The sequence below is a fragment of the Leopardus geoffroyi genome, chromosome A1 (genome assembly GCF_018350155.1).
Source record: "Leopardus geoffroyi isolate Oge1 chromosome A1, O.geoffroyi_Oge1_pat1.0, whole genome shotgun sequence".
NCBI classification, from domain to species: Eukaryota; Metazoa; Chordata; class Mammalia; order Carnivora; family Felidae; genus Leopardus; species Leopardus geoffroyi.
Window position 1 is genome coordinate 137,281,580 of NC_059326.1, and position 23,477 is coordinate 137,305,056.

General features: G+C 39.3%; 1 long non-coding RNA gene across 2 annotated transcripts; it reads left to right on the forward strand.

Moving 5' to 3' along the window:
• The first annotated feature begins 617 nt into the window (after positions 1-617).
• LOC123602334 lies at positions 618-20,957 on the forward strand. Of its 2 annotated transcripts, XR_006714482.1 has the most exons (4): positions 618-708; positions 15,667-15,783; positions 19,764-19,817; positions 20,722-20,957. It is a non-coding gene; the product is annotated as an uncharacterized LOC123602334 (long non-coding RNA). The 2 variants fall into 2 exon arrangements; XR_006714460.1 differs by lacking the exon at positions 618-708 and having other exon boundaries at positions 15,349-15,783.
• Positions 20,958-23,477: the final 2,520 nt, after the last annotated feature.

A 23,477-nucleotide genomic window follows, 5' to 3' on the forward strand; every position in this document is an offset into this window, starting at 1 on the left:
AGAACAATCATTACGATCCCAAGGACATTGGTGATTTCTTTAAAATACGCTTACCCTAGGCTTTCAACAATAGCCAAATCGTGGAAAAAGCCTAACTGTCCATCGTCTGATGAATGGTTAAAGAAGATGTGGTTTATATATACAACGGAATGCTACCTGGCTATGAGAAAGAATGAAATCCTGCCATTTACAGCAATGTGGATGGAACTGGAAGGGATTATGCTGAGTGAAATAAGTCAGTCAGAGAAGGACAGATATCATATGTTTCAGTCATATGTGGATCTTGAGAAACTTAACAGAGGACCATGGGGGAAGGAAGGGGGGAAAAATAGATACAAACAGAGAAGGAGGGAGGCAAACCACAAGAGGCTCTTAAATGCTGAGAACAAACTGAAAGTGGATGGGGGGGTGGGGGAGAGGGAAAATGGGTGATGGGCACGGAGGAGGGCATTTGTTGGGATGAGTACTGGGTGTTGTATATAAGCCAATTTGACAATAAATTATATTAAAAATAAAATAAAGTAAAATATGCTTACCCTGGATACTTCAGGGCATGTGTGCCCAAACAAAATGTTCATGTCTAGGGCTTTACTTGTCATTTCTCTCATATCTTTCAGGACAAGTCCTAACTGGTATAAAGATTTCATCAGATCCTAAAAATTAGCTAACTCAACTTGGATGGACAATTCAGAAGGATCAAAATTGAAAGTAAGATCCTTATTTGTATAATTACTTATGTGGTGGAATAACTTGACTGAGAAATTATACTGGGCCATCATTGCTTAGGAATAGGCTTGAGAAGAAAGTGAATGGCGTTAGGCCTTCCCTTCTAAAGACAGTAAGGACTTCCCTCTCTCCAGGGCAGAGTACAGAGCCTTTGGATTTAGTGTACCATGTATTAAATTCTACATCTCAAAAGATGTAGAACTAGATCACCTGAGGCAGGGAGGGATGAAAGGAGCAAGTGAGGAAGGGTAGAGAGGTAGTCAGTCTGGGAGGGTTAGGCATGGATGCCTCTTCCACACAGCCTTTCCAAGATGGTGAGATCTCCAATGAAAAGCCTGTATGGAGCCACATACTGAACACCATACATCCTGGTGTTGCGGTCCTCAATCAAGACACTACAGGCCAAGCTTGAGCCAACTGGGCCAGACCATGGCTGTCAGGGAATTTTTAGTGACTATTGGAGACTTCCAATGTGAAAGCCTCTGCAAAGTGGGAAAGGTAGGTCCACTGGCTTGGGATATCAAGCTTGAATTCTTTTATCTTACTCATACCGGCTCTATGGCTCTTGTCATATCATTCCTAACCAATAAGATATCTTAAATACAACTAATATTGCTCATTAAAAATTATTTCTAATATTTCTTTGGATACCATACCAATTTCAAGATGTTGACTCAGATTAACTTACTCACACCTCCTCAAACTTAAATATTTCCAAGTAAAGTAGCATAAATCCAACAGAACATTGTGGCTTCAAGAGAGTGGGTGCCAAGAGCAGCAGCATCTCCTACCTTTAAGTTGACACCACAGGTTTGGACAGCGATCATCAGTGGATTGAGGACCAGAGGCCTTTCCCCAGGTTTCCTTGATTTCTTAAATCCCCCAATTTCATTATCCTCTGGATTTTGCAAGCCCCAGGGAAGGGAGACAGACTACTCAGAAATTACATTTATATTCCTTGACCCAAAAGATTATGTGTCCAAGCTAAAATTAATTTGATTTTTTTTTAAAGTGATGTGGCATTTCTCATGCTCAACTGTTAGGACCAAACTTCAATCTATTTGTCATTTCTCTCATATCTTTCATACATTGGTTTAATATCTATCTCCCTCACTAGATTGTAAAGTTCTTAAGGGCTAGGACCAAATCTGTCTTTTTTCACCACTGTATTCCACACCACATTATATACACTCAGATATTTATGGAAAGAAGGGAACAGAGGAGGACATAGGTGAAGGGAAAGGGGCGAAAGAGAGCGGGTGGAAGGAATAGTGTTAGAATAGAAATGCTATAACTAAGCCCTCCCCGCATGTGTGGCTCACTGTCCACTCTGAGGATTTCAACTCCAGGGCTCAATGCAGTCTTTCTTCAATATGTCATAAGCCCAGTGACATCTCCAAGACTAGACAAGGCACCAGAATGGAGTGACTACACAACAGTCCTGTCTTCTCAAGCTAAAATAAATTTCTATGTTTAAAAATACTCAGAAGGACAAATAGCTTGCTGAACCATAAATCAAGAGCTGACAAGCACAGGTGCCAGGCTCATGAAGGAATCCACGCTCTGTATCATATGTCCAGACTAGAAAGAGGTTGCAAGATCTCCTAGAGCAACTCTGTCCCTTACAGATGAGAAAAACTGAGGTGCAGGGAGGCTGACAAGACTCTATAGGCACAGCCAGGATGACAACTGATGATTTTTAATGTATAATCTCATTTCTTTGAACTACTCCATGCTCTGCTCACCATATGAAGTCCTTGGGATGGGTTTCTTCAGAAGAATGGGAGAAAAGAAAAGTTTAGGAGATAGAAGACTTCGACATCTAAGGTAGCACATACAATGGGATATAAAAGCTGACTAAGTGTGGCAGAGTGGAGGTCCTGAAATCCCTGCTTCATAACATCTAATGCTCAATAAAACATAGCTTAATTATAGATAGACGATGGAGAGATAGATACTTTTAACTGAGTGTCTGAGGCCGCCAAAAGCTAAGAGCATGGTCTGCTGAGGTCTGGAACAAGAGTCTAGGAAGGTAAGTGAGCTTGGAAGCCACTGGTCTGTAGTCTGTGGGGCGTTTATGGTGGGGGAGGCTCTGGGTGAGTGGTGAGAGGGGCAGATGGAAACTTGGCATACTTCCCACTCAATTTTGCTGTGAACCTAAAATTTCTCTAAAAGAATCAAGTCCACTAATTTTCAAAAAATGTTTATTTATTTACTTATTTTTGAGAAATAGAGAGCATGGAAAGGGCCAGAGGGAGAGGGAAAGAGAGAATCCCGAGCAGGCTCTGCACCATCAGCGTGGAGCCCGATGTGGGGCTTGAACTCACAAACCGTGAGATCATGACCTGAACCAAAGTCAGACACTTAACCAACTGAGCCACCCAGGCACCCCCCAACACTAATTTTTTTTTAAAGAGAAATTATGAAAAAAACTCAGTGGATGAATTAAACAGCAGATTAAACATAGATGAAGAGAGAATTAAGCAATTACATACAATGTAACATAAAGAGACCAAAAATACACACACACACACACACACACACACACACACACACACAGTTCACATGTAGAGATAAAATTCAGATTTACAGATAGGAAAGACCAACATATGTTTACTTGGAGTTCCACAGGAACAGAGGAGATTATAGAAAGAATAAAGGAGAGGCAACATTTGAAGAGAATATTCTGTGCATTCTCAAATCAAGAAGCACTGTGAATTCCAAAAAGGATAAATAAATGTGAAGACACACCTAAACACATCATAGTAAAATACAGGGGGGGTGGCGGGGGCGGGGGGAACCTAGGATAGAGAGGCTATTTTAAAAGCAAGGAGGGGGGCACCTGGGTGGCTTGGTCGGTTAAGCGTCCGACTTCGGCTCAGGTCGTGATCTCACGGTCTGTGAGTTCGAGCCCCGCGTCTGGCTCTGTGCTGACTGCTCAGAGCCTGGAGCCTGTTTCGGATTCTGTGTCTCCCTCTCTCTCACCCTCCCGGGTTCATGCTCTGTCTCTCTGTCTCAAAAATAAATAAACGTTAAAAAATAAAAAAATTAATAAATAAAAGCAAGGAGGAACAAAAAAAAAATTATCTCCAAAGGAGAGGCAAGTGGACTCAAAGCTGACTTTTCAACACCAGCGGTGAACTAAATTCTTGAGTGTGCTCAGAAAAAATAAGTAAAAGTGAACCTAGAAGTTCATACTCCAAAAAACTGCCATTGAAGAAAAAAAGGTGAAATAAAAATACTCTCAGAAGAACAAAACCTCAAATTCTCCATAAATAATTTCTAAAGTATGTACTTTAAAAATAAAAACTTTAAGAAGGCAGTCTGAGATACAAGAAGAAATGTTGGTAAAAATAAACCCTATGATCATGATATAGGCAACCCTAAACAAACTTTGACAAATTAAAACAATTATCAATAATACTGTGTAATTTTTAGTCTAAAAAAGATGAAGTTAAAATATCAGAATCAAAAAATGCTTGAATTCAGAAAGCAAGGATTGTGGTTTTCAAAATCTTAAGGTTCTTGTATTTTTCTGGGAGAGGAAAAGCATGTCCAGTAACACACAGATTATTTTATTAAAATTTCAAGGGTAAATATAAAATTACAGAGGCTCACCAAAGCCAGAGTTGTTCCTTAAAAGCCTTAAGCAAGAAGTTATCAAAAAATAAAAATAAAAACAATATTAGGAATGAAGCCAGATATAAATCCAGATAAGGAAAAAATTTAAAAGACAGAATAGTAACGCTTTTGGGTTGCCTGGGTGGCTCAGTCTGTTAAGCGTCCAGCTCTTGATTTCAGCTCAGGTCATGATTTCACAGTTGGTGAATTCAAACCCCCAGATGGGCTCTGCACTGACAACATGAAGCCTGCTTGGGATTCTGTCTCTCCCTCTCTCTCTGCCCCTCCCCCGCCTACACACCCTCTTGCATATGCGTGCAATTTCCCACTCTCTCCCAAAATAAATAAATAAATAGATAGATACATAGATAGATAAATAAATAAAATTTGAAAACAGTCAAAATGAAAAACTGTCTAGAAAAATATATTGCCAAAATAGAAAACCTTGATTAAAGAAGTCAAAGCAATAATTAAAATCTTCCCCCAAAGAAAATATTAGACACATAGGATATTTTCAAATATTCTAGAATCAAATCTTTCTAATTTTATGCATAATTTTTCATAGTGTGGTGGGGTGGGGGAATGGAAACAGTTATCAAGTTTTTCTAAAAAGGTAGTATAGCCTTAATACAAAATTTAGATAAGCCTGATTTAAGGAAGGAAAATTATAGGTCAACAGTATTTATAAATATAGATGCACAAATCCTCAACAAAATATTAACAAACCAAATTGTTTTTCCTAGGGATACAAAAATATTTTAACACTTGAAAATTTACCATGTTAACAAATTAAAGTAGAAAAACTGTACAAGAATCACAACAGATATAGAAAAATATTTGACAAAAAATATTCCTTTTATTCTCACAAAAAAACTTTTTAAGCAAATTTGGAATAGAAGATAAATTCTCTAATAAATGATAACTCTAAAAAGTCTACAGCAAACATTGTACTCCACAGTGAACAGTTCCCTTCTAGAGGCATCTTCCTAATGATCAGGAATAAGACAATAAAATATTCCTGAATATTCCTGATTCCTTTGTTATCAAGAATAAGAAAAATATCTGCTGTTTCACTACTTCTCTTCTATATTGTCCTGATTTATGTAGCAAGACGAGATAAAGAAATATAAAGTATAAGAATTGGATAGGAAAAAACAAAACTGCATTATTTGCCAATATTATGGTATCCTACATGGGAAAAACTATACCAAATTTTAGAATCAAGAGAGTTTTGCAAGGAAGTTGTATAAAAGATCAACATACAAAAATAATTGCACTTTTATATATTAATAATAAGCATTTACAAAATGGAAATTGTGTAAAGTTGTCCTTGTTCATTTTACTATTCTATTTTTGTATTCATTTTAAACTTTTGAAAATAAGGGAGAAATAGTGAGAAAATAATCAAAACACAGATGTAATATTGATGGTGGCCACAAAAACAAGAAGATTCCTAGGAATAAATCTAACAAAAGGAGAACATAACCTTAATAAAGGAAATTACAAAACTTTACTTTGAAAGTCATTACAGAATACCAAAATAAAACAGAAAGTCATGTTCATGGATATGGAGACTCAGTATCATAAAGATGTCAGTTATCCTTCAATTGGTCGAATTGGTTACCAACCAGAATAATAACCCAAACCCTGGATACAGGAAAATAATGAAGACCAGCTCATTGCACAGAAGACAAGGATCACATCTGTGACCTCCCTATCCTCTAGGCAAAATTCATCACATCTCTCTGTGTGCAGTCATTGTGCATGCTTCTATTATGGCAGTGGTAACCATTCTTTCTTGCCTAAAGGCCCAGCCACAACTTTTAGTGAAGGATCTCTCAACCCTGGTGCCATTGACATTTTGAGCCAGATAATTATTTGTTGTCAGCGCTGTCCTGTGCATGGTAGGATGTTTAGCAGCATCCTTGGCCTCTACTCACTAGATTTCTAGTAGCATCCACACACACATGCCAGTTGTGGCCATCATAAATGTCTCCAGACTTTGCCAAATATCCCCTGCAGGGCAAAATCACCCTCTACAGGTTTAGCATACAATGTGACAATGGACTACATTTCCTATGGATTTTTCTTCTTTATTCACCTGCATTTCCACTGTACTTTTATCAGTGAGTCACCAAATGAGACATCTCAGATGCAGAGAATTAAGAATTAGCAATGTGGAAAGCCAGAACACAAAAGAGGAATATCTTTTAAAACTATAAGGAGAGGGGCGCCTGGGTGGCGCAGTCGGTTAAGCGTCCGACTTCAGCCAGGTCACAATCTCGCGGTCCGTGAGTTTGAGCCCCGCGTCAGGCTCTGGGCTGATGGCTCGGAGCCTGGAGCCTGTTTCAGATTCTGTGTCTCCCTCCCCCGTTCATGCTCTGTCTCTCTCTGTCCCCAAAAAAATAAATAAACGTTGGGAAAAAAAATTTTAAACTATAAGGAGAAATGATCTCCAACTGTGGCTAGATTGCTACTTACTGTTCATAATATTCTTGTTTTTCTTCTTCCTGAACATGCAAGTATACTACATTTCTTAGTCTTTCATTTAGACAGTCCATGTGACTGAATTTTGACCACTGATATGTGGGTGAAAGTGAAAGCTACTTCCAGACCAGACTTGTAAAACCTTTCAGAATATCCTCCACGTTCTTTTCCCTTTTCACGTGGAGGAATGCAGAAGACCTAGGCAAGGACACCAAGCCCCTGTTGGAGTCTCCAGATGGAAGAAACCTGGGTCTCTAAAACCTATAGAAAACTATCTCCTAAATAACTGCATTTCACAATGAATAGAGCAAAACTTTTTGTGTGTCGATCTACTGACATCTGAGAGTTGTTTGGTACAACAGTTAGCCTATTCTAACACAGCACCTTGGAATTCTGTACCCATACAAACCATCAATTAAATCAGCAAATAGGAAGGCAGGGAAAGCAAGTAAATTTCAAAAATGTTATCTTCTCTGAATCCTTTCCCAGAAAAGCAAGTAGAGGATATACTCCATCAAAACAAAAAAGTTGTAGACTCCAGACAGCTAGCGATCTGATATAGGAGTCAAATGAAGAAAATTCACTTGTTGGTGGTGAAAAGCCTGGGTAAGACAGTTGGGTGGCAGGCTGTGAGAGCAACCAAAAAAGAGAGCAGGAGGACAGGGGCTTCTGAAAGGACCATCAAAAAATGAATTGGTAAGTGATCTGGAGTCTTTGTTTTATACTGGTATGTTTTGTACAGTTCTACCACAGAGTCTGGAGCTCTATTAGTGATAAAACACAAAGGCTGAGACAATCAACTCCAAGGAAAACAAAAAGCTGAACAAGAAAGGAAATATAATCGTGATACACTTTGACATTTAGCTATTACAGTGTTTACATAGTCATAGTGATGTATTATACTGAACACTGACTTAATACCCCAGTTATTCCACCTCTATATTGGGAGAGTGGGAGGAGGAGGACTTTTCAGAGGTGCATGAGAGGGTAGTGGAGGGAATTTCATAAGAAAAGTAAGTTCTTGTCTGCCATAGTAGCAAGTCCATGGGTAATGTCTACGATAGAAAAATCAAGAAATAGCAGTATAAGCATATTATTTAGAAACATTGAGGCAAATTGCTCCCTCCCGCCAAAAAAAAAAAATAACAACTAAAAGGAACGGAAATGGTTGCTTATTGGGAGAGGACTCAAGGGCAGAAAGGTTGGGAAAGGGCTGGTATTCATTGTTATTAGCCACTTAGTATTATTTCATTCTTAATTTTATTTTATTTTACTTTATTTTAATGTTTATTTTTGAGAGAGACAGAGCACAAGCAGAGGAGGGGGAGAGGGAGGGGGACACAGAATCCGAAGCAGGTTCCTGGCTCTGAGCTGTCAGCACAGAGCCCGATGTGGGGCTTGAACCCATGAACTGTGGGATCATGACCTGAGCCAAAGTTGGACGTTTAACTAACTGAGCCACCAAAGTGTTACAGTATTATTTGACTTATAAATGACATATGTCAAAATTACTTTGTTTAAAAATTAGATTTAGGGACAGCTGAGTGGCTTAGTTGGTTAAGTACCCAACTCTTGATTTCAGTTCAGGTCATGATCTCAGTTATGAGATCAAACCCTGCGTCAGGCTCTGCTGGGCATCAGGCCTGCCTAAAATTCTCTCTCTCTCTCTCTCTCTGCCCCTCTCCCCCCTCTTGCACTCTCTCTCAAAAAAAAAATTAAATAAAAAATGATAATTAGATTTAATATTTAGGAGATGAAAGAAGAAAGAAAGAAAATGAAAGAGAAAAAGGGAGGAAAGAGAGAAAGAAACTGCGATAATTTGTAATAGGAAACAGTCAATAATGATACAAATAATTATTTACTTTCAAAGAAAAATAAAATACAATTTGTTTTCATTAAAACTAGAAAAGGTTAAAAAAGAAATAAAGAAAGTTATTCCAAGTTGGGCATGGGAAAACACCCTCGCTGCCATATGAGCTTGCCTAGCCTCTCATATGAAGGCCAATCTGGCTTCATACACCCTCCCACTCTGCCAAGCCCATTCCAAACGTGCAATGTAGCTATTGCTTATAATCCATGACTCTCTTTCCAGCTAGGCTTAAACTAGAGCTTCAGAATCTTTTTCAGTACTACCCTCAAGACAGTCATAACCAAGTGATCAGAATTAACACATAAGATCAAATGAAACTATTTGCCATCCTGGGATAAAAATACAAAAATAATACTCTTAGCCAAAATTCTCTAATAGAACTCAAAGCTAAAGCTTTTGAGCTAATGCTTTGTTGGAGGTACAGTCTTAGTAAAGCATTAATGAAGGAAAAAGGGAAGTGAGTCAGGGAAGGAGGGACAGCAAATACACTGTGGTGTGTTATCAAGCAATATAGCTGTTTGCTCTAAACAAAACCTCTGGCCAGAGAAGTGACATGTAACACTGCTCCTCAGAACAGTCCTTTGAGTGGAGGAAGGATGGGCAACTTTTCTGCTCGTCCCTTCTTATCTTCCTTTCACTGGTCAGAGTCTACCCCACAGGGCATTAGCCCTCACCTCCTTTCTCAATTGTATTACTTGACCTCCCCAGACAGCCCTGGGAGTGCAGTGGCCTCTGGAGGGTCCAGTCCAGCCAGACGTCAGGAACAGCATCCCTCCTTCTAGGTGGCAGGGGCAGTGGTGGCTCTGACACTTGCCAGGGCAGCTCCATCAGGGGAGCAAGGCAACCAGGGCCGAAAAGACTCAGGTGGTGCATAAACCAAGTTTGATACAAGTATGATCCCATTTTTGCAAAAATATTTAAAATCTATATAATAGAGGTATTTACACATGTATATTTGCATAGGAAAGACTGGAGGAATATGCACAAAAACATTTACGGAGGTTACATCTAAGTGATTTTTGCTTATCTATATTTTTTAGATTTGCTAAAATAAACTTTTATTTCCTGTACAAAATAAAGAAGGGGAGATAAATCCTGGTGATTAAAAATCATATTTTAAAGTATAATATCATCTAATAAATCACCAAAAATTTAAAATATGATGCTCATTAACAAAATTTGAAAGTAAAAATGACCTTTAAGGAATTTTTGTAATAAACAACAGGTTTATATGGCCAAATATGTATTGAATAATGAATACCAGAAAAATAGGCACATGGAATAAATAGGAAATCCATAAAAGAAAATATGTATATGTATGAAATAATTATTACAATTAGAATCACAAAAGACAAATTTTTAACCCATCAAATTGACAAATATTTAAATGTTAATACCCAGTGTTGGCAAGGGTACAGGGGAAAACTCTTCATGCATTGATGGTAGGTACATAAACTTTGTATCCTCTGGAGAACAATTTCAGAATGCATAGTGTTATAAATTAAATTGTGTTTCCACCTCTCCCCCCACCACAAAAAATCCATATGTGAAGTCCTCACCCCCAACTTGACTATATTTAGAGATAGAGCCTTTAAGCAGATAATTAAGATTAAATGAGGACATAAGGGTGGGACCTTAATCCAATGGAATTAGTGTCCTTATAAGAAGAAAAAAGAACTGAACTCACTCTCTGTGTGTGAGGAGAGGAAGATCCATGTGAGGACATAGCAAAATGGTGGCCATCTGCAAGCTAGGAAGAGATACCTCACCAGAAACCCAACCCCTGCCACCACCTTGATCTTTATCAGTTAAGCTGAGAAGGTCCAGAAATGTGAAATGAGTTTCTCAATGTCACATAGCTAATTGCTGTTATATGCTGTTATAAGACTGAGAGTTACTTATGCATAAAGAAATAAGATCATCATAAAGAATGGAGAGTCAAGACATATGTGGCAAGTAAAAGAGACTGAGAAGACAATGACAAGAATAGCTAATGCTAGAGAAGAAGTGAGAAAATAAATTCCCATCATTAAAGCCTGTGGTATCAGATACGACTTTGGACAAGTTGCTAATTGCTTAGTTTCTCAGCTTCTCCATCCATACAAAGGGCATGATACTATCTACCTCACAGGACTACAATGAAGATTAAGTCAGATAATGAGGTTATTGTAATTGAGGGCTACTCTAAGTCGTAGGCGCGCAGAGTGGGTACTTAAGATTCAGAGTCAAAGGATTTCAGACCAGGTCCAGCCTGCTCAGTTGTGTGTCCTGTGTGGTCAGTTGTGTAAGTCATTTTACCTCTTCCATCTTCAGTTCTTCATCTTTTTAAATTTTGTTAACATTTATTTATTTTTGACAGAGAGAGAGAGCGTGCGCGCGCGCGCGCGCGCACAAGTGGGGGAGGGGCAGAGAGAGAGGGTGACACAGAATCCAAAGCAGGCTCCAGGCTCTGAGCTGTCAGCCCAGAGCCCGACGCGGGGCATGAACTCACAAACCATGAGATCATGACCTGAGTTGAAGTCGGACGCTCAATCAACTGAGCCACCCAGGTGCCCCCAGTTCTTCATCTTTAATGAGAGTTCTGACTAGCTCGAAGGATTCTTGTGACCAAACCTCATAGGCAGGAAATCTGCATCACATTAATAATGGGAGGTGTTGTGACTTTAAGCAGTATGAAGAGAACATAATAAACTGCATAGTGATGCCCTGATCCTGTGGAGATAAGCAGTCATTGCCAGCCTTCCGTGTTAGAGGAGATTTTCACATTAAACAATGCCATTGCCCACGTGATAATTTCACAACAACTGATTACAAACATACATCATGACAAAAGCTTCTAAGCATTTGGCATTGCTCTTTAATTAATTCTTATTTTAATTAAACCCAATAGCAACCTCATTTACTTGAAAAATAGTAGCACTTACATGGGAGACACTTCATTTACCTCACTTGCGGGCCATGGTTGGTGCCCCTTATCCTCTCGCAGACCCCTCTAGACTCCTCAAAGACCCTCGACTTAAGAACCACTCAGAGGGCAATTTGGGAACCACTAACAAAGAGGATGTCTTCTCAAGGCTTTACCAGGGAGAAAGATCTTTTCTTTCAGTGTCTGTCTCCAGTTTGAAACTGAGCCAAAAAGTGCAGTTTACTTGTAGCCTCTGGGAAGACTTCTCCTGGTTGGAGTGTTAGACAGCGTTTAGACACCTGTGTAGCCCCTGGGCATCCGTGGGGACTGCCTTTGACGTGAGTAATTCACCCTAGATCCAAGAGGCATCGCCCTCATAGAGCCAAAAGCATGAAAAGGTGACAGATTGAATGGTTTCCTCCTTGGATAATCTTCACGGTCAAAGAGACATTACCGTTGATTCCATGAAAGGCTCATCCCTTGAGCTGAAATCCTATTGTTCACTGTGATTTTGTTACTGAAAACACTGGAGCCTGTGCTTGAAATGTGTAGTTTCCAGTCACTGTCTCTTAGTCTCTATTTCCTCACCAAAAAAATGAGTGAAAATAATGCCAAATTCAATGAGTTGTTAATAAGATAATTGTTAACAACTTGGAATTTGATAAATTCCAAAGCACTATGGAAATGTTAATTATTGTTACCAGTAGTATCATGTAATTTTTCAAGTTAAAAAATACTTGTTTGTCTCTCTGTGGAAATCTGGCAACCCAGATAGGAAGTTTTTTAACAGCGTACAAAAATGACCAATTTAATCCCTAGGAAAATCCATCCCCGATCATCAGCCTGTCAAAGGTGCCTTCTGTGCATAAGAATGATCTATAGAAGCCCGAAGGTTGATTATAAAATCTCAAGTGTCTGCTTGCCTCGAGCCATTTTAGATGAGCTATTCAAAACGCATCCAAGTAATCAGTTTGCTCTGATAGACAGGAATAACAAGGAGGAGGGCTTGATTTCCCCTGCTGAAGACGAGACACGTCCATTGTTGTCTACCTTTCCATAGATCACATATTCAGCTCTTTGTTCTTACTTAACAATATGGCTTGAGGCTTAAAATCTGTGTTCAAATTTATATGCTAGGGAGGACCATGTTAGTTACTTTACAAAGAATTCCAAAAACTCTCAGGCAGAAATAAACCAACCAACTCCGTTGGTATGCAGTGTTTTCTACAAATTAAGGGCATATTTGGAGTTTTGGAAGCGAATTATTATTTTATATGCATATGTGATAGTAAGGTCATGAAAGTAGAATCTTACTAAATGCATCATCAAATATTTACTCTGGTCTTGTCTGTTCTGTCTTAATGAGAGAATACTTCCCATACAAATTATTAATTAATATCCAATTAAAATCCCAAAATCTTGTTAACTGGAACTTGGGTGCACTGCGCATGTCCTAGTAGTCACGAGCCATCACAGTGCACTGACAGAGCACAGAATTCAGACCCAGACTGATGTTATGTCATGTTATGGCATGTTATGTCAACTTGAGGAAGTCTATGTCATTTCTTGAGTCTCCATTTTTTCATCTATAAAATACGAGTAAAAATGCTTCCTAACAGAATGAAATGAGAAAATGGAGGTGAAAATATTGGCATCATTATATAAATGTTAGTGGTTGTTGTTGCTATTATTGGCAAGCCATAAGGACAAGAACTGTTGGCCCAATTATTCTTGGTGGCCCAAATGCAGTGATTGATACTGAGATTATTGTCACCACCTCAGACGAGTATGAAGAACCTTAGGGAAAAGATGGGTGTATTCTGAAATATTTACAGAGGAAACTATGTCATTCCTGGGATTTGCTTCACAAATGAAAAAGCAAGTTGTAAAACAATACAAGCTATATGCTTCCTCAGAGATAGACATAAACATAAAAACAGACATGAATATAGATACATAGACCACAGAGAAATTGATGCAGAGATGATTGTAGGTACAATGTCTCATAATACACAGGGATTATATGTAGGTATAATAAGAGGAGAGTTCTCTCCTTTGTGACATGCCTATATTTTCCAACTCCTTTGTAATGAATGAACATTTTTATTTCTACAATTTTTAAATAGGTATTTTTTTCATTGTTTAGTTTCTTTTTCAAAAAGATATTAGAAAAAAAGTTTAAGTTACAATATTCATGATAAGAATGCAAAGCACTAACTCCACTCTGTCGTAAAACTAACAAGACCTCCTGGTAATTTTAGCTTTGAACAGGCTAGTCCCTCCACTTGGACCATTCTCCCAGCTTCACAATCAATCCTGTTTTGCCTTCACGTGAATATCTAAATGCATCTCCTCAGAAATCTCCTAGCTGGTCTCTCAAGTGAACCTCACTGACTTTACTCATAGTGCCTGATATAATTTTATAATTATATATTCTTTTGTTTGTTTCCTTGTTTATTGGTAGTCTCACTTACCTGTGAGACTCAAAGTGCCAAGGCACAGAGACTGTGGTTGTTTTCTTCATCACTGTGTACCCAGTGCCTAGCGTAGAGCCTGGTGCATAAATACGTATTGAATGAATGAATGAATGAATGAGCGAGCCAACCAGGATCCATGCAGGAAGGCAGATGTCTTCACCCAGATGGACCCAGGTGCATCAGACTCTTAAGGTGACCGCAGGGGTTAAGTCAACAGGCATCAAAGGGCTGGCATATCAATAAATATTTGCCTGCTGTACTAGAAATGAAAATTGAAGTGGTCATGAATGACTTCTATTTAAACTCAAAGAACTCCTCAGGGCAAGGCTTACTTGAAAATTCTGGAGCTAAAACAGACCTTTAAAACCAAACTCTCTCCTGCAGACGGAGAAACTGAAACCAGAGAAATCTCATAGCCAGGATCTCTGGTCCTGGTCCCAGGTCCCACCTGCCAGGCCAGCAACCTGTCCCAGCTGCCCCTTGCTGACCCCAGTGTGATGGCAATATAACCCAGGCACTCACAGACTGAGAGCCTCAGAGGTTCTTCTTGGCATCTGCTAGCACAAGGTGTCTGAAAGTAAATGAATAGACTTCCTTTTCCAATGCCCTTTTTTATACGTTGTTTATTACCCAAAATACAGATTCATATCTAGTTTGACACCACCATTCTTTTTATTGTAGAGCTGCCTCAGATCCCAAACCAATACAAAGCTCACTTTCTCCCCAGACTTTTCTACCACACGAATTCGCTAGTGTCTCTCAGAGCCACGTCTGGGTTTAATCATTATTTGGCTTCTCTGGGCACTTAATAATATATTTAAATACATGTAGTAAGTGCTTACTGTATGCCAGGCACTACTTTAGACCCTTCACGTGTTGTGATCATTCAACACCCACAACCGCCCTATAAGATAGGTGATATTATGTCTATTTGAAATGCGTAAACCGAGACAGAGAGAGCTTTAAATAGCTTGCCTAATCAGCAAGCAGTGAGCTGGAATTGGACCCAGGCAATCTGGCTCCAGAAAACACATTCAGAACTACACATGTTTTTTGGAGGCGGGGGTGGGGGGTGGGGGTGTTGTTTTGTTTATTCCTTGTTTAAATAAAACGTGTTGATTTCTGTGTTGTGCATTATAGTACAGGGGTACATGATCCAGGACTGCAGGGAAGAACGTTTTTTCCTCAACATGTGGCTTTTATCTCTAAATGCAAGGCTGTCACTCAACTCATTTCCACTTCCCAATCAGGGAAGGTGGGAGGAGGAAGGGGAAGGCAAACAGCTTCCCTCTCTTCCAGCAACTTCTCATTTTGAAACATTTCGAACCTACAGAACAAAATAGAAAGATTTTTTTAAAAAATGGAGCCAAGAGCCTTTTAGCTAGATTTATTAATTGTGGATATTTTGCCATTGGTTTTTAACTCTATGTAAGTAGGATAATGCTGAAAGTTACACAAAGGAGCATGCCTTACCATATAAAAGGAAGGTCAACAAGCCAGTTAGAAACATTCCAATGGAAACGGTTGATTTGATAAGAAATGTTGTGGATGATTTTCCTTTTTATTCCCTTTATTATTAGAATGCTTGCCCCACAAACAAAAACACAAATAAGAGAGAAGATTTTTTTAAAGAAGAAAAGCATCAAATCCACAGCAGAACGCTAGCAGCCTAGCCTCTCCAAGTGAAGAATAAGAAGGTAGGTACCTGGTAGTGTGGAAACAGAAAGGGCTTCGGCTCTGGGTACAAACCCCAGCTCCATCACTTGCTGAGCTTTGCAATAAGCAGGCAAGTTATTTAGACTTTCTGAGCCTGTTTCCTTATATATAAACTATGTGAGGATTTAGTACAAATCTGTATTTCCAATGATTCTAGGGTGGAACCCAGCAGTCAGTCTTTTTAACAGATCCAGTGTAGGTGGTCCACAGAACAATATTCTGAGAAACAGTGAGTAGGAAGAGAACTAACTCGGTGTGTTTAATGGAGACCAATTACAAGAAAGAATCTAGAACGGGGGAAGAGGCCACCCCAACCCTTCACATGGTCTCCTCAGGTCTCTTCCTCCACCACCTCTGCCTGCTCCCTTATCCTCTCCCACGTTGGAGGCTGCACACAATTTTGCCTGTATGGCTCCAGTTTGGGCTTCTCCGGGTAAAGGCCTCCTATACCATCTTCGTCACCACACCTCACCCACGTTTTCCACTGGTGTCCAACAAAAAGCTTCTGCTGCAGACAGCCCAGTGTGCTGGGCACCATTGGGACCCTCCCACCGGGCCTCGCCCTCTATCTCCTATTCAGACCTCAGCTTCAGTTTTCTTCTTCCAAGAAACTCCCTACCACAGCCACTCTGAGTTCTCCCCTCTACCTTGCACTTAATTCTACTTTGCTTTATTCTCCACCTAGACTGTTGTTTCATTCTGGGCATCGCTACGTGTGCTCTGAGCTCCATCAGAACAGAAGCAGTGATTCTCCTTCCTCTTCTTTCTTTGTGACGCTTAGCACAGTAGTACAGTACGCATAGTAGGCACGCAAGTCAGCCTATATTGACTGCCTGATTATTTAGATGACGTACTGAGGAAAATGAGATGGAATAAAGGATGAGCACAAATGTGGAGCCTCTTGTAGTCTGATGAACCCACACAGGGGCCCTTGAGTATGGCTGAACCAGTCTTCAAGGGTGTTTAAATAATGAGCTATATGTGGCTGAATAAAAGTAGAGTTCAAGATAAAATCTGAAATAAATGAAAAGCAATTGGTAAACAGCTGCTGTCACATGCTCTGTTGTGTCTTTGATGAGTTTCAATTAAAAATAGCCCTAATACATCAAAAAAAAAAAACCATGGTGAATTCCCTTTATTGTCCCTTTAATGTGTTACTAAGGAGTTATTGGTATCATTTCATGGCTCCAGCACAAATGCCTCTAGGATTTATTGCTGGGTTCACATCTCTGCTCTTTTATGGATTTCTTCCAAGAGGGGCTTGAATACGGGGCTCCCATTATATGTCCCTTGTGGTAGGTTGGCTAGAGCAAGCTGCATCAGCAAATGGCAATAAAGCTCACCAAGGCAACAACTGTTCCTCACCAGTGTAGTTTGATTTAGAGCAGAATGTTTCCAGATGGATTCTGATGTAACCCTTTTACTTCCATCTTTCGACAACACTGAAACTGAAAAATCAATTACAGCACCCAGGTTCTATATAAGTTGCTGAATTTTGCTGAGGGTGGGAGGGGGGTGGTAAAAAAATATATACATACACATATATACACATAGATATATACATATACATTTCCCTGTGGACAAAAGCACATTTTGTAAATAACTAAAAAACAATGGGAGAATGTCCAGGAAGGTGATCGGTGTGTTTAATGGAGACCAATTACAAATAAGTACTATTAGAAAAGACCTTATTTATTTAAGAGCTTAAAAACAACTTTAATCACAAACTCTTAGTTTGTTATGTCAACAGGCTGTCAATAAAAATCTGGTTCCTGGGGTCAGTAGAGTCACTAGTGCATTCATCAGTCCTGCTTCTTTAACCAGAGGCAGAGGCCAAATCTCATTAGCTCGCTTTGTCTCCGGGAGGAGGGAGATCATCTATCAGTTACGTTACTGCGTGACAAACCATACAAAAAAGAGCTTTAAATCTGCTGGCGCTCTAAACCCAGGAAGGAGAGGATAAATGTCCTTGGATATCAGCTCTAACAGAAAGAATCTGCAGAAGGCGACCCGATGATTGCCTGTGGGTGGGTTGGGCTGTATGGCTGTTTTGTTTTAAATTAGCCAATGATTGCGAACTTCATACAGCAGACCTGACTTGCCCTTTCTGGATGTTTTCTAATCTCAATCTCCGTAGAGGGCTGCAAAACGAATGTTGTGAAATTAGCATGAGTTTAGTGACCCTGTAATTAGATAACTTTCTCCCATGGAAATCCAACTCCTGAATCACTAAACAGATGTGATGGGCTGTTCACTGTGCATCTGGCTATAAAAGAAGGCAACAGATACAATACGTTTCTAATTATGTAAGTGACAGTGCAAGGAAGGACCATGATCAGACTGCCTTCTTCATTTCAATACCCTCAGGTGACTTCCTTTAATAGAAATCAACATGCCATTTGACCAATATTTTATTCCCACCTTATCCAACCTGTATTGATCTAAACGACTACCAGTCAAAATTGACTACCCCACCTCCCAGATGCTTAGCAAAATCTCAGTTCATTTGATTGTCCACTTCATAGAGTGATGTTTCTCGAATGCATTTACAAATCACCTGGGTATCTGGGTAAAATGTAGATTGTGACTCAGGAGGTCCGGGGTGGAATGTTGAGAGTCTGCATGTTCTCAGGTGATGCTGATGCTGCCAGTCTGAGAGTCACACACTGGACATAAATCACGTTAATAATATTGTCTAAAATTTCCAACAGGAAATATAAACACAGTTACATAATTTCATGTAATTTGTTTCCTGAAAGATAAGAATATGTTTACAGAGAAGTCAAAATGCGCCTGGGTGTCTCAGTCGGTTAAGTGTCCAACTTCTGCTCAGGTCATGATCTCGCGGTTTGTGGGTTTGGGCCTCGCGTCAGGCTCTGTGCTGACAGCTCAGAACCTGGAGCCTCTTCGGATTCTGTGTCTCCCTTTCTCTCTCTGCCCCTCCCATGCTCATTCTCTGTCTCTCTCTATCTCTCAATAATAAATAAACGTTAAAAAAAAATTTTTTTAAGAGAAGTCGATATTGGGCATGAATTTTAAAACACAGTTGTAGTCGCCCTAAATGTTATCACCATGGATAAACATCTTTTGAGGCCTCAAAGATGTCCTTTAAGGTCGATGAATATTGACTTCAGGAAGTGATCCAAAACAGAACACAAACTGATTCATTTAAAGCAAAGCTTGAATTCAATACTTTTCCCCAGCTGCTCTATTGATGACTGCTTGGCTTTTTCTTTGCAGTAAATATACATAAACAAATCGAAATATGCTCTCCTTATTTTTAAAACCTCTTCCTGAGAATAGGATTCAAGTTCATTTGCTTACCTACAGCGTCTGTTGTGCAGCATTTGTTTAAATATGACATACTTAAATAAGATTTCTGTTATATAAACTAATTTCCTTTGAAATTGATTAACCTAATACAGATTCAGCTGTGGAGATAAATGTAAGACACCAGAATATTCTAGTTCACCTTTAATCATATTAGGGCCCTGTACTTAATAACTACTTTCTTCTGAGGCGCTCATAACACCTCATATTCATCCTCCCACTAACCTTTTCTGAGCTTGGTAAAAAAAAAAAAAAAATGTTTTCTTTTTATAGATTTGGATTTGCAAGGCTAATACCTAAAGTCTATTTAATTTTTGTGTAATTTGAGAAAGTAGAACATAGTAACACCTTGGAGGTGGTTCTCTTATTGAGCATAACTCAGTTTTCCAAAAGCATGGTTAATGGATTCTTGGCCCTAGGACAATTTCCTATGCACAAAAAGAACACTGTAATAAAACAGCTAAATATACACACTCCACAGATATTTATTTAACATCTATACTACTACTATTACTAATAATAATAATAATTAATGCTTATAATAAACTAGGGACAATTCTAAACACTTCACACATAAATCGTATTCTTTACAACCTACATGGTAAATACTAATATTATCCCCATTTCACAGATAGAGAGAGTGAAGTACCTCGAGACTAAAAATTTACCCAAGGTTACAAAGCTGGTAAGTTGCTGTTACGGTCTCAATGTTTGTATCTTCCCAAAATCTGTATGTTACAATCTTAACCCCCCAAAATTATGGTATTAGGAGGTGGGGCCCCTGGAAGGTGCTTAGGTCATGAGGATAGACTTCATGAATGGGATTAATGTTTTATAAAAAAGACCCAAGTTTCTGAGAGACACCAGGAAGAGGGATCTCACTAGAACTTGACCATGCTGGCTCCTTGATCTTGGACTTCCAGCCTCCAGAACTGTGAGAAAGACATTTCTGTTGTTTAAAACCCACTCAGGCTGTGGTATTTTGTTATAGCAGCCCAAACACATTAATCTGACTAATCCTGCTCAATCCAGAATTAAAACCTAAACAGCCTAGCTTCTGTGTCCAAGCTCTGTCACCATGCTAGATGATGATCACAACATAAGTGCTTATGGGGATAACAAACATGTGGTATCCACAATACCTTCATCCCACTTCTAACCACCAGTAGTCATTACATTCTATAAATTTAGGTCGCTATTTCCCATAATATAAATACACTGAGGTTTTAAAATTTTGTGTTATTTCAAAAAATCATACTGAGAAAATATGAGATTTTAGTTTTACAGTCATGGGGAGAGGACACCTTTCTCAAGCGTGACAAAAGTCTATAAAATACAAAAACAGATTTCATTGTTTAATATTGCAAAACTTGTGTACACAAGGATACTATAAGCATAATTAAAAGATAAATGACATTTCCGAATAGTGCAGGTAATGGTGGCCACCTAAATCTGAATCTCTCTACACATACTCCAAATAACTATACAGGTCAACAAAAAGAAAAAAAAAAGCACATACACAAATCCTGCACTTTCATTGTAACTAGAAAGCCAAAAATACTACAAACTTCAAGTGCTCTTTAATGCAGAAAAAACACAAATTACAGCAGCACTACACCTGGATCTCCCACCACCAACCTTTGGAGAGACCTCGGAGTGCATCTCCAGAAACTCTGCATGGAAGAGAAAAGAGGGAAGGAAGCTGTGATAGTTCCCGGAAGGAGAAAGGCCACCGTAAGTGTGAAAATAGTAACAGAGTTCCGGTAGCTAAGAGCATTGACTACAGGAAAGAAACTGCAGAGTGACCTGAGATTAAAAAAAGCAGTTCTGGGGGAGCCTGGGTGGCGCAGTTGGTTAAGCGTCCGACTTCAGCCAGGTCACGATCTCGCGGTCCGTGAGTTCGAGCCCTGCGTCGGGCTCTGGGCTGATGGCTCAGAGCCTGGAGCCTGTTTCCGATTCTGTGTCTCCCTCTCTCTCTGCCCCTCCCCCGTTCATGCTCTGTCTCTCTCTGTCCCAAAAATAAAGAAACGTTGAAAAAAAAAAAAAAAAAAGCAGTTCTGGTAAGACTGGGGAAGGAAAGGATGGAAGAGTAGAAGGAATCTTCATATACTTCATAGAGAAGGCAAAAAGAAACATCAGAGAAAGATTCAAAGACTCAAGATCCTCCAAGACAAAAGAAAACAAACAAACAAACAAAAGGACACACAGACACTATTTGGGCCAAATACATTTTTTTTCTTATTGAAGTATAGTGAGATTTATTCTGTGCATTGAACAATGTTTGGCAATACCCTTGGCTCCAGGCGTCATTAGTAGACCAACCCCCCTCCTGCCCCCCTCCCCCCCCCCCCCCCCCCCCCCCCCGCCAATTATGACAACCAAAAATGTCTCCAGTCTTTGGCAAATGTCCTCTGGAGGCAAAACCACTGATATAGAGCAATGATTTATTGCATTGCTGATTGGTTTGTTTGTTGTTTGAAGACTCATCTTTTTTTTTTTTTTTAAGATTTATTTATTTATTTATTTATTTAAAGAGAGAGAGAGAGAGCATGCTTGCATAAGCAGGGGAGAGGCAGATAGAGAGGAAGAGAGAGAATCCTAAGCAGTCTCCACACTGTCAATGTGGAGCCCGATGCAGGCAGTCCATAAGATCATGACCTGAGTCAAAATAGTCAGACATTTAACCAACTGAGCCACACAGACACCTCTGAAGACTCATCTTTATTATTTTTTTTTACTCTTACTATTTATTTTTTAAATTTACATCCAAGTTAGTGAGTATATAGTGCAATAACGATTTCAGTAGAATCCAGTGATTCATCCTATTATTTTTTAAGTTTTTTTATTTACTTTGAGACAGAGTGAGTGAGCAGGGGAGGGGCAAGAGAGAGGGAGAGAAAAGATCCCAAGAAGGCTCTGCACTGGCAGCGCAGAGCCCGATGCAGGGCTCTAACTCACAAACCGTGAGATCTTGACCTGAGACAAAATCAAGAGTCAGACGTTTAACTGAATGAGCCACCCAGGTGCCCCTTGAAGACTCATCTTTAAATGTTTGCCTTTTTGTGGTAAGTTGTTGAGAGAAAAAAAAAAAATAAAGAAAATCAGAGGAAGGAAAAGAAGTTCTACTCTCTCATTCATTTACTCATTCAACACATACCTATGGAATGCCTACTAAGTAATCTGCATTGTGTAAAAGATGAATAAGACATAGTCACAATCCAAATTTTATGCTTTCCATATTATTTCATTTAATAATATCATGGCTTGATTAACTTCTGTATGGCTTTGTTCCTTCTATCGTATCTTCTTCCTTCTATAGGCAGACTAGACTATGAATATTCTTCTCATGACAATGGCAAGGGCTCAAGAAAGTGGAATCACATGAGCCCTGGGCTCAGAAATGAAACACCATCACTTCTACGCTGTTTGCTTCGGTCAAACACAATATCACAGGGCAGAGAAAATGTACTTCACGAAGGGGGTTAAGGAGAACTACAAATTCACACAGCAAAGGACATGGACACGGAGTTGAAGAATTAGGGCCTATGCTTCAATTTGCCACAGTGGAGAAAAAAAACCTTAAATCTAGTTTTATTATCTCAAAGTTAAGATTTCTTTGTTTTTAAGTTCTTATTTTATTTATTTATTTATTTATTTATTTATTTATTTTTTGACAGTACATGCATGAGCAGGGGAGGGGCAGAGGGACAGGGACAGAGAACCTAAAGCAGGCTCCACGCCCCGTGCAGAGCCTGACGTGGGGTTCAATCTCATGACCATGAGATCATGACCGGGGCTGAAATCAAGACGCTTAACCTTGATTAAGGTTAGCATGGCTGAGCCACGCAGGAACCCTTTAAGTTTTTATTTTAAGTCCAGTTAGTTAACATGCAGTGTTATGTTAGTTTCAGGTGCACTATATGGTGATTCAGCAATTCCATACATCATCCAGTGTGCATCACAAGTGCACTTCTTAATCTCCATCATCTATTTCATCCATCCTCCCACCCACCTCCCCTGGTAACCTTCAGTTTGTTCTTTATAATAAGGGTCTGGTCTGTTTCTTGGTTTCTCTCTCTCTCTCTCTCTCTCTCTCTCTCTCTTTCCCTTTGCTTGTTTGTTTTGTTTCTTAAATTCCACATATGAGTGAAATCATAGGGCGCTTACCTTTCTCTAACTTATTTTGCTTAGCATAACACTCTCTAGCTCCATCTGTGTCATTGCAAATGGCAAGATTTCATTCTTTTTTATGGCTGAATAATATTCCATTATATATATATGTATGCCATATATTCCATATATATATATACACACCATATATTCCATATATATATCTTATATATAT